This window comes from Nanorana parkeri, unplaced genomic scaffold (assembly GCF_000935625.1).
Source record: "Nanorana parkeri isolate BGI_ZX_2015 unplaced genomic scaffold, ASM93562v1 scaffold64, whole genome shotgun sequence".
NCBI lineage: Eukaryota > Metazoa > Chordata > Amphibia > Anura > Dicroglossidae > Nanorana > Nanorana parkeri.
In genome coordinates this window covers 2,157,898-2,169,227 of record NW_017306332.1, presented here as the reverse complement: position 1 = coordinate 2,169,227, position 11,330 = coordinate 2,157,898, and positions in this window count along the sequence as shown.

Here is an 11,330-nt window from a genome sequence, read left to right as displayed (position 1 = left end):
TTCAGCATTATATATATATGTATATACATACAAATGCTAATATATGATATATTTTTATATTTTTTTATATTGATGTATTAAGATGATAGATAGATAGATATGGCAGAGAGCACATGATAGGAGTTGTAATCCTTTATGAGTTGCAGAGAGCCACAGGTTGGCCCTCTGTTATAGTGCACCGAGTACACAAGAACTGAAGTTCAGCATGTTGTAAGAGAAATGGGGACATCTAGTGGCTGATTTTAGTAATTCACTACTCAGTGAACACCTCCAGGTATCACTTTGCTGGATAATGGGGTTGATTTACTAAGGAGTAGAGCTTGTTCACAGGCAAAGTGATTCTCCAATGAGCTTAGTGAATGAGGTAAGCTAAGTCAAAGTGTACTTTGCAGACAATACCTAATCATGTGCAAGGGAAATTATTAAAACAAACAGGATTTTTAATTGTAGTTGATTAAATGATTGAAGTCAGCACAGCTTGGCCTCTTTCACTAAACTAGGTGACGTTTCACTTTGCAAAGTGGAGTAGTGTTCACTTCAGTTTTTTAATGTGTAGGCAAAGTGATTCTCCAATGAGCTTAGTGAATGAGGTAAGCTAAGTCAAAGTGTACTTTGCAGACAATACCTAATCATGTGCAAGGGAAATTATTAAAACAAACAGGATTTTTAATTGTAGTTGATTAAATGATTGAAGTCAGCACAGCTTGGCCTCTTTCACTAAACTAGGTGACGTTTCACTTTGCAAAGTGGAGTAGTGTTCACTTCAGTTTTTTAATCATGTACATGAAATCATCCAGTTAAAATGTTCTTGCGGATGATTGGTTATTCAAAGTGAACACATCTCACACACATATTAAGCTAGGGGAATTTTCACTCTGCAAAATGGATTTTCACTTTGTTAGGTTAACTGCCTCTATACCTTTAAGAAATCAACGTCATTGGGTCATGCTGCAAAAGTAGTAGTCTTACAGGATTTGCTTTACTGATGTTACTTCTTCACTTGAAGTAGAATTAAACTCTGCTGCTGGTGCCCAGGGTTTTTTTTCTGTCATAATGTGCAAATATGTACAGAATATTTGCACATTATGCCAGACCTACTTGCTAAAGCACCCTACTTCACCAATGTGACCGCCAGGATGTCCCTCATTGATCTGTCTTTGCTGACATCTTTATCAGGTCTTCTTCTGGGTTCAGCATCTTTGCTCATCTTGCATGCACACAGGATTTAATTCATCCCAGCACCCAGCAGATGTTGGGTTTTCACACTAAGCTGTATGTATGCAGCTCAATGTACATTCATAAAAAAATGACTGGCAGGTAAGATTTCCTTTTTTTTTAAGAGACATTCAGATCCTTTTCTGCAATAAGACCCCGCACGCCAGCAATACACCAAAATACAGCAAAATACTCTTAGTTGGAATTAGAAAGCTCACATACTATTATATCTCACAGGCTTATTTATTTCAGTACATAAAATCCTTACACCACTCATTAACCCCAGTGTATAATGCACCACTATATAACTTCATGTTCATTAATAAGTATGAAGTGCAATTTATCTTTGAAGGGGCAGTTTACCAAAGGAATTATGCTTAAGTTGTCTATGTGTGCTTCAAACATCAGATTCAGATACATTTTCTGTTTTCCAGTAACCTTATTGTGCATTTGAGACAGCACAATGTACTAAATGGATCGTGTCAAAATGCAACTGAGTGAGAAGGCTTTGAAGGAAGCAGCTTTCCCCAAAATCTGGTGCCACTGGCTAATTCCAGACCAGTGAATCTGAACCTGGTAATTGAACCACTAGTATGCTGTTCATAAAGTGAGGAATCTTTGCTTCCATCAGTGCCTTTGTACAGAGATACTCTGACAGAGCCCATTTAATGTATTCCAATCCTGCTACAATTTACAGCTAGCCAATATACATCTGCTAATCTAGATGACAAATTGTAGGGATTTAGGAACTATTAGAGCCCACCTTATCCTGGTGTTTTAACAATATTATGTTATTGGCTCTAATACGCTTTTTAGATTAATTTGCCAGTCGGGTATATTTTATAAATATCCAAAGAGTCATTCTTGGATAGAGAAACATTTATTATTCATTATAAAAATGAAGTGTAGACTAGCATAGGCACTAGCTGCAAACCTAAATACAAAGTCTCCCACTACTCAGTTCTGCTAGCCTGCTAAGAGGAGCTATTAAGCCTATTTCTAATGTATTACTCCTCCCATTGGGCAGATCCCTAATGAGTTATATGTTGATTGAGTGCTTTAGTATTTTCACATTTAGTCTCTGGCAGAAATATTAGTCGGTTGCAAAAAACTTTACACATTTTGCTAATTTGTATATACATTCACTGACTGCATGAGTTGCAGTTGATGAAAAGCTTGCCTTCCACTTGTTCCAAGTCTTAAAAAAAGCATTTGAGTCCTTGTAAGACCACAATAAGGCTTAGAAATGTTCAATGCAATCCAGAGCAGTAGGCATATATTGATTATTGACAGTACTCATTATTATTAGAGAGAAGACTATCAATTTTGCAAATAATTTTCTATAAAGCACAGTGGAGCTTTCGTAAAACAGACAGTATCTGCATGTCTCCTCTTCATCACAAACCCCAATACAAAGCTCGGCCTACCGCCCCATCACCTGTCTTGTTTTAACATTTATGTTCATCACATGAAAAGAGTCCTGATTTTCCCCCAGGTACTCCGGTTTCCTTCCACACTCCAAAGACATGCTGGAAGGGTTAATTGTTGCCTGTCTAAATCAGCTCTGTGTGTATGCATGTGAGATATGGACCTTAGATTGTAAGCTCCTTGAGGGCAGGGACTCATGTGAATATGCACTATATAAAGCACTACATAATGTGTCGGCTCTAAATAAATACCTGTAATAAATAAATACATAAATAACTTAGTCACTAACATATTCAAATCTAGATGATATGCAAGATATGCAAATTGATTTGCAAAATAATGATAATATTAATATGAATAGCAATAATAACAATGATAATAATAATAATAATAATCATGATAATACAAATAATAATTTCATTATAATTATTCATACACCCCTATGCACTCTTTATTCACAGTTCACCTGTTTTGGCTAGGGCAGGGTTCTCTCTGAAAACTTGTGTGACATTGATCTTCCCTCGTTGGTCAATAACTGCTAAGCTAAAGGCAGCAGGGATTGACATTTCTATTGGTGTATAATTCACACTCTTCTAACCGGTTTGTCAATAGATGAGGATTTCTACTGTGAGGATCAGTTGGCTTCAGGATAAAAAAACAAAAAAAAACCCAACAGAATCAGTAAATGCAAATGCCTAGGGGCTGCTGTCTTTAATAGAAAAATCAAGCTGTTATATTTTACATGACATCACCAAGTCGTTTTCCCAGCTGATTCCACCTTAAACGCTTAAGCTGTTCTAGCTGGTCGCTAATTAAATTTTCTTTCTTTGCGGATCACTTCTAATGGGCCCTGGGTAAAAGAATAATTATGCAGTAACATTTCATGGCTTGTTGGCCGAGGAATTCCCTGCGAGTTGCAGTCAGCACTTTATACCCCAGACAGAATTCCCCTGTGCTGCTATGTGTTAAATGAGGCACCAACTGAGAGATCGGCTTAGCTGCTCTGATCTCCCCTATCAGCCTGGCTGCCACAATGCTCTGGCCTCATGTTTTATGCCAGCAGCTTCTCGAACAAGCAAGATACTTTCTGGTAATAAAAGAGACACAGGACTAAGGCTTGAGCTTGCTAGAAGTGTGCACTAAGGTGGGTTTGCTGAACTTTACTGGCAATGTGAAGTACTTTCAGTCCATGCGTTATCAGAGCCGTTATCAACCCCAAAATGTTGCTGATGTAGGTGATAAGTTAAAGCCGAACTCCACACAGATATAAAATACACTACACTACATAAAATTCAGTGTATTTTTAAGTAGCTGAATTTGCCTTGGTACTAGCCTCTTGTGATCCCCTGTACAGTAGATTTCAGACTGGGAAAAGGGGAGGACAATACTAGGGGCCAATCAAGTGTGCTTCATGCACATATGCTGATAAGGAACATGCTGAACTGAAGAGAGAGCAGAGGGATGTGCTCATCAGTCTGCTCTTGCTCCTTCACTGTCCAATCATAGGCTGGGGCGAGAGGGTTGACCTAACTTTCTTAAGTGCAGTAGGGAAACGTCACTGTCTTATGTGTTCTGTCTGTCAGGATTCTAAAAATCACAAAATAGGGTGGACAGAAATTAATGTAGATATAAGCAAGAGGAAATTCATGCGCAATCGAACGCATTCCCCTAATTTACCTGCCAAAGTGTACATCCATGTTTGATGTAAACCTTGCAGTCACGGCATTGCTCACTAAAGTCCTAAGGCACGTGGTCAAACAAAGGAGCAAAAAAAACTAATAAAAAAACCACACATGGGCTTGTAGAGCAAATAAGGCAGCAAAGGTATAGGAATTTATCAAGAGGGATGAGGTTAGGTTCGGACTGGGTTTGAACGCTGAAGGAGCTTCTCCCAATCATGGAAGGAAGATCCTTCTGTGCTGGCAAAATCAGCTGTATACAGGGGGGAAGGGTGGGGTAATTCCCAGTATGCAGCTTGATGTAAGCAAAGGGACGGGATGCAGTGACATCATTGACCTTATATGGCTACATTCCATTATTTGGTAAATTACATTAACCTAAAAAGGCTATGGGGTTATATAAGGTAAATACCAACAGCACAACATGCTGCCCCTTTGTTTATATGTCTGGGGAATGCCAGGCTTGCAGATGATTGGGTGGAAATACCCATGGCACTTTCCTGTTCGGAGGAGCTTAGTTTTGGGTTGGGTTTGGTCCAAACCTGAGCTCATCTCTATTTATCAATACAACGTGTATTTTCAGGCAGCAGTGTATGAAATTGTATAAGCACTCTTGTCGTGGCTAGATCCTGCTGTTCTGCACATGCAAACTGGGGTTAATTCACGTAAGGAGTAAAGGCTGTTTACCTTGGGAAATAAATGCTTACTTTACAAAGTGAATGTTAGTGAATAGGGTTATGCTGTGCTGTGTTCACTTCCAGTACCCAAGGGCTTTTAGGGACCCCCCGGTGGTTAAGTGGGGTGACATTTCACCCCAGGGTAGAGTCCTTGACTCTTTGTGATGTTTTAAACAGATGGGTGCTAGTCATTTTAGACTTAAATTTAGAGTTTATTTTGCCACTATAAACTCAGCAAGTGAGGATTAGGGCAAGACACCCAAAGCACATGGCAGACTCCATTGAAATCATACTCACAGCCTTCACAGATAAAGGACCTTTAAGCCAGACCAGTGTATGACCTAGAGACACTTGACTGTGGTAGTCAATGCAGTTTTATCATCCTGAGTAAGACAACAACTTCCTGTGCGGTAAAGTTCCTGTAAGCCAAGCCCACCTCTGGTGAATCTTTCCAGGTTTCAGCTCCAATCCTTCCAGAGAAACCCTTCCACCCTAGGCCTCAGGCCCAGGTCTCAATTGAATAGCACATATTTCCCCTCCCTAGGTACCATTCCTAGGAGGACAACGCTTCCATCACACACCCTCCCCAGGCAGGAGGCCAGTGTGGAAGAGCTTCCAGCAGGTTCTCCTGAATATTTATATCTTCCGCTAGCATACACCATTGGCAATAAACCTCCTAGTGGTTGGCAGAGACATACATAATTATTACTGTATCTTATTGCTCTAATGCCTGCTATTCACCATACCCCCAACTGTCCCTTATTTGGAACCAAATCACTCTGTCCATCTTTCCTTCTTAGTTGTCCCTCTATTTGGTCTGATGTACACATAGCTATGAAAAGGTTCTATTTATCTACCAAAAGTGTTATTCTGCACTAAAAACGTATTATTTTTTCAGGATCTTTTAGTTACTGGCCTGGAACTATGTTAGTATTCAAAATTCCTGATCTGCACACATATACAGTATCTTAGTTAGTAACTCAGAAGGTACTGAGGAATCTGAATAAGCCTGACAGTCAGGCAACTAGCACTTTAAGTTAGTAAATACATTGCAATCTCCAGATTTCCCCAGTGCAGCTTCATTTCACATATAACAGAATCACTTTAAAGGCAAAAGCATTTCAATTTTAACATTCATTATTAACATTAATCCCATTCCCTTTGCTATTAAGATTTTTTTGTAGAATCTGCTGTAGACCATACCAGCTGAAGCTACATTCTGAATGTGTGTACAATGTAAAATAAAATACATGCAATATGAAACAAAGATAACAAAAAATGCTTATTGCAACTGGAAAAAAAGTGGAATCCCACTTAAAGTGTTCGCTGTGTGTGTTGTAAAGTAGCCACCGCTCCAAGCTCACTCATGTGATGGACTTCAAACTCAATACAAATGATTAAACTAAACATGAGATTGTAGTCCATCACAGGAGTGAGCTTGGAGCTGTGACTACATTACAACGCACACAGGGATCGTGGGGAACAAGTGTAGCCACCCTCCAGAAGGAATCACAGTGTCAGTACCAATTCAGAGATGATTTGAGGATCTACAGCTGAGTGATACACAAATAAGATTTTGTTAATAGTTAAGGTACTTGAAGACATTTTTAAGATTTAACTTCTGAGTTTAGTGTCAATGTAAGCATTAAGCAACCTAGGCGGGCAACACTGCTCCTATATTGATGTAGTACAGTAAGTGAGCGCTATCACCCTAGGACAGGAGGTGAGGTACTGGCAGGATCACCAATGAAGGAAAAGAGCCTGAAAAGAAAAAAAACACATGCAGCTGTCATATCAAAGGACATAAATCATTGTTGTACTGAATTTAGATATACTTTCCTGTCTTTTGGGTACATTGAACATATCATTTTGTTAAAATAGAAACTAATATCTACATGTGTAACAGATTGGTATTTTGGCCATAGAAATATCCATTGGGGATGCAGATTTTGCCCAGTTAGTAAATGATCCCTATAGATTATAAATAAATGTATTAAAAAAGACTTACACAAAACCCGTGCCAACACAGAATATGACTCATTCACCTGCAAAAACAGTTGAAGCATCTTGCAAACCTGACACGTTGCTAGGAAGTGGTATAATAGGATTAAATGAGACACCCGTGAAAAAATGTGAATTTGACTGATGGATTTCTGCATTGCTGGAGGGCTTTGGAACCTTTCAGAGGATAATAGAGGGATTGCTCCTAGTTCACATGAAGGAGGTTTAGAGTGCAGTGATGTGATACAGGTAGAGTATTCTGTCAATAGTAAGGGAAAACTATTTAGACTTCTAAAAACTACCAAAACCTATGGAACAATATGTGAACACGAGCTCTCATTTATACTACAGCCAATCAGCACAAATATTAAATGTGAACCTGTGCTACTCCACGAGGGCCCATGATGATTAGACGACCCATCAGAGCTTATGTCATAGGTGGAGCCCTGTGGATGGCCCAGGCAATTAGTAGCAAAGGGGAGCTGGGAACGGGTTCTTTTTCCACTGCAAATTACACAGGACTTTGGAGAAGACTTAACTATTTTTATAATTTAAGGAAGGAATGTTCAGATTTTTATTAAAACATGACTGGTTCTTTTTAACTTTTCAGTCTGTGTGTAGTGGGCCATAGATTCAGATTGTGATGTCTGATTATATAGTCTACTATGTTCAGATTGAAAGTAAAAGAGACCCTGTCACCAACCTAAAAAAATGCAGGTAAAAGCACAGAAATAACAAGTATTATAAATGCTTACCAAATTCCTCCTAAGGTTTCCACCTATAAACACCTCATTTACAGGAGAATCAGATGTCTATTTATAAACAATTCACACAGCCATTTCTGTGAATGTTTTTTCTGTGCGAATAGAGGCAAAATTAATGTTCTTAGTATGTTTTATTTTCACATCAAATTTAATGTAATGTCATATTATGGCCAGTAGATGGTACTAAGGAGCACAGAAAATAAGTATTTGTTTCCTATGCTCTTCAGCTCCCTCTAGGGGCCATAATGTAGTATTATCTTACATTTGACCTGAAAAAGAAAATATACAAATATAAACATTATATATATATATATATATAGTGCAATATAAATGGGTAAGCCGTATTAGTCCAGTAGACAAGACGTCAAAAAAACAAAAAGGCAGTATTGCAGTGTGCAATTATACCTTTCAGGTCAGAAGCAATACTAAGCAACATGACATTGTTTGTCAGTTAAGACGTGGTGTACATGATACAGTGATACAGTGTTCAGCATGTGACAAAGGCTGTTACATTGGGGAAACTGGCCTTAAGCTGCAGCTCAGGATGAACCTACACAGGAGCTCGATCAAGAACCACAAAGAGGATGAATATTGCACTCCAGTAGGACATCACTTCTCCCAGAAGGATCACTCCATCCAAAACCTCAATATTAAAGTACTAAAAGGGAATTTTAAAAACTCTCATGAAAGGAAAACATTTGAGATGAAAATGATTTTACATTTCAACACCATAAAGGAGGAGGGACTTAATGTGGATTCTGGTTTTCTGACACACTACCAGAACTTTTTAGGAATCTACAGAACATCCCAATATTCATGTATGTGGTATATCTCTGATCTGTTTAGGGTTTATTTGTCATCCTACGTTTATTTTTACTGTCTTTTGATTATCAGGAGGCATTTTTTACTCCCAGGTCCAACATTTATGACACCCCACTAACCTCCCCCCTCCTCTAACAGCTTTCTCCTTAACTGACAAACTGTCATGTTGCTTAGGCCCCATTCACACTGCGCGATTCGCATTTTGCGCAATATCGCGCAAATGCTTGCATTGAGCAAGCTTGAATCGCGGCTAAATCCGCTCCAAAAAGAATCCTGCTGTAGCGACACACGGCCCGCGACAGCAGGACCCATTGAGAAGCATTGGAGAGCAATATCGCGCGGTTAATTGCCGCGATATCGCGGGAATTACCGCGCGATAAATCGCTCAATGTGAACGGGGCCTTAGTATTGCTTCTGACCTGAAGAAGAGAGGTTCACTCTCGAAAGCTCGTCTTTATATATTTTGTTAGTCCAATAAGAAAGGTATCATTGCACACTGCAATACTGCGTTTTTTATATATATGTATGTATATATTTGTAGGACAGACAAGCCCACATATAAGCATAATAATAAACCATGTATACTGTTCAGCAATGTTGTCCTTCTGTTCAGCAATCCAAAGGACTCTAAATAATGTTCATTTAGATGTAGAAAATGTGTCCAGTTTACAAATGAATGTATAAATCTCTGGGGATCTGTGGAGGGTAATTTGCCAGGGGTGGATGGATGTGGATAAAGTGTTTGTTATGTACTGGGACTAACAGGAGTATTTAATATCTCACTGAGCTTTGGTTTCCACATGTCACACCCCTCTAAGAAAGTCTGCAAAGGATGAAATGCGTCAGTTGTATGTGTGGTGTCCACATTGGCCCATTTTGCACACTTCCCCACTCAATGGATTTACATCTTTTTATAAACAACACTTTATGGATCGGATACTATTACTATGTAGCTGCTGAGGGAGGAGTGAAAGGAAATACCATAAAGCGTCACTTTCAGTCACCCAGTGTGCTGGGGTTATTGACCTCACATCCAAGATGGCAGTGTCCTGCAGTAGTTTCAGGGCTTTTAAATGCTACATAAGGGAGGCTTTTACAGGTAATAAATAACATAAATACAATATATTAAATGCACATATAATTGTATGGAAAGGTTGTTATTAAAAAGAATGGTCTGGTGCTGGGGTCTTTTAAAAACAAAAAAGGAAATGTCCTACAACCAACCTCCTAAAAAAGATGAATACAAAAAAAGAATGGAAATCTGTCCTTACTGGAGATATCTCTGCAGATAAGGGCGAGAGCCTGCCTATACACTGTAGTAAATTTGAATCAAATTGGGTAAGCTCTAGAACTACAAAGCTAAACAATCAGAATTTTAAATTTAATAAGCACTTATTTTATATGGTCCTCAGCTCCATCTAGTGGCCATAACATGGTATTTTGTGACAATTACATTCATTCTGCAAAAGGAAACATTCAGGGGGTTATTCACAAAGCTGCCAAAGGCAGCCGTGTGAATAACCGACCGAAGTGAAGTGAGCCGAACGCTGTGATATCACGGCCAGCCCCGCTGAGTTGTCATTGTAATGACAGTTCAGCATTGGTAACCAGGGTACGCTGAACTGCCATTGCATCTGGCCAGAGCCAGCTGTGAGATCACGGCTGGCTCCGTCCAGCTGTCAGTTGTGAGGCTTTCGGCCCGCTTCGGGTTTCACCTCGGCTTAGTCGAGCCGAAGTATATGCCTCGACTTGGCTGCTAGGCCAACTTCGTGAGGTGTACGGGCTATAGTGAATAGCCCGTACAGCAGTCCTTCGGTTCTGCTGATCCAAAGGGCTCAGGTGGCCGTAGCTAGCCGAAGGATCAGCCGGAGCTACGGCTGATACTTTGGCTAGCTTAAATAACCCACTCAATTTTACCCTATTCACACAGAACAAACATAACTGTCAGTCTCATAGAACTGTGAACATTTTATAAATACACCCCTAAGTATTAGCATGCTGTTTTGTACAGATATAGGTGCAACACTATTCTCATACACTGTGATTATTAGTTCTGTCACTATTTGGTAGTTTGTAGGGATGCACAGATACTTTTTGAGTACCAGTGCAGATACTTGGCATTTTCATGAGAACTACCAGGATTGCAGCGGTTGCAGCTGGGACCTGGCTTTGGCACTTCACCACAGTCCTGAAATCATTAGTCTGTATGGTTTTAGAAAAACTGTCACATGACAATAAACAAAAACGTATCAGTACTCGTATTTGTAAGTACTCGGCAAGTACCAGTACTCGTACTCGCAAAATTGGTATCTGTGCATCCCTTTATTTATATTTATAAAAACAAAATCGTACATTAAAACGGAGATGTACAAATCCCAGGAGCTCCGTGTGCTCCTTACAAATGGCAGCTGCCTCCAAATTTTTGAATTTTTCTCTAGTCTAGTCTTGGAGCTCAAAAGTATCGGTACATGTACTCGTACTTGTACCGAGTACTGTACTTGGTATCTGTGCAACCCTAGTAGTTTGTAATGCTTGAATAATGTAATGTTCTCTCTTGTGGAAATACATGGTTATGATGTAATTTTCTGTCTCTATGAGGTCTATTCACGAAGCTGCCGAAGGATCTGGCCATAGCTTCGGCCGATCCTTTGGCTAGGTTCGGCCCCAGGACCCCTTCGGTTCAGTAGAACCGAAGTGGTGCTGTACGGGCTATTCACAATAGCCCGTACAACTCCCGATCATGG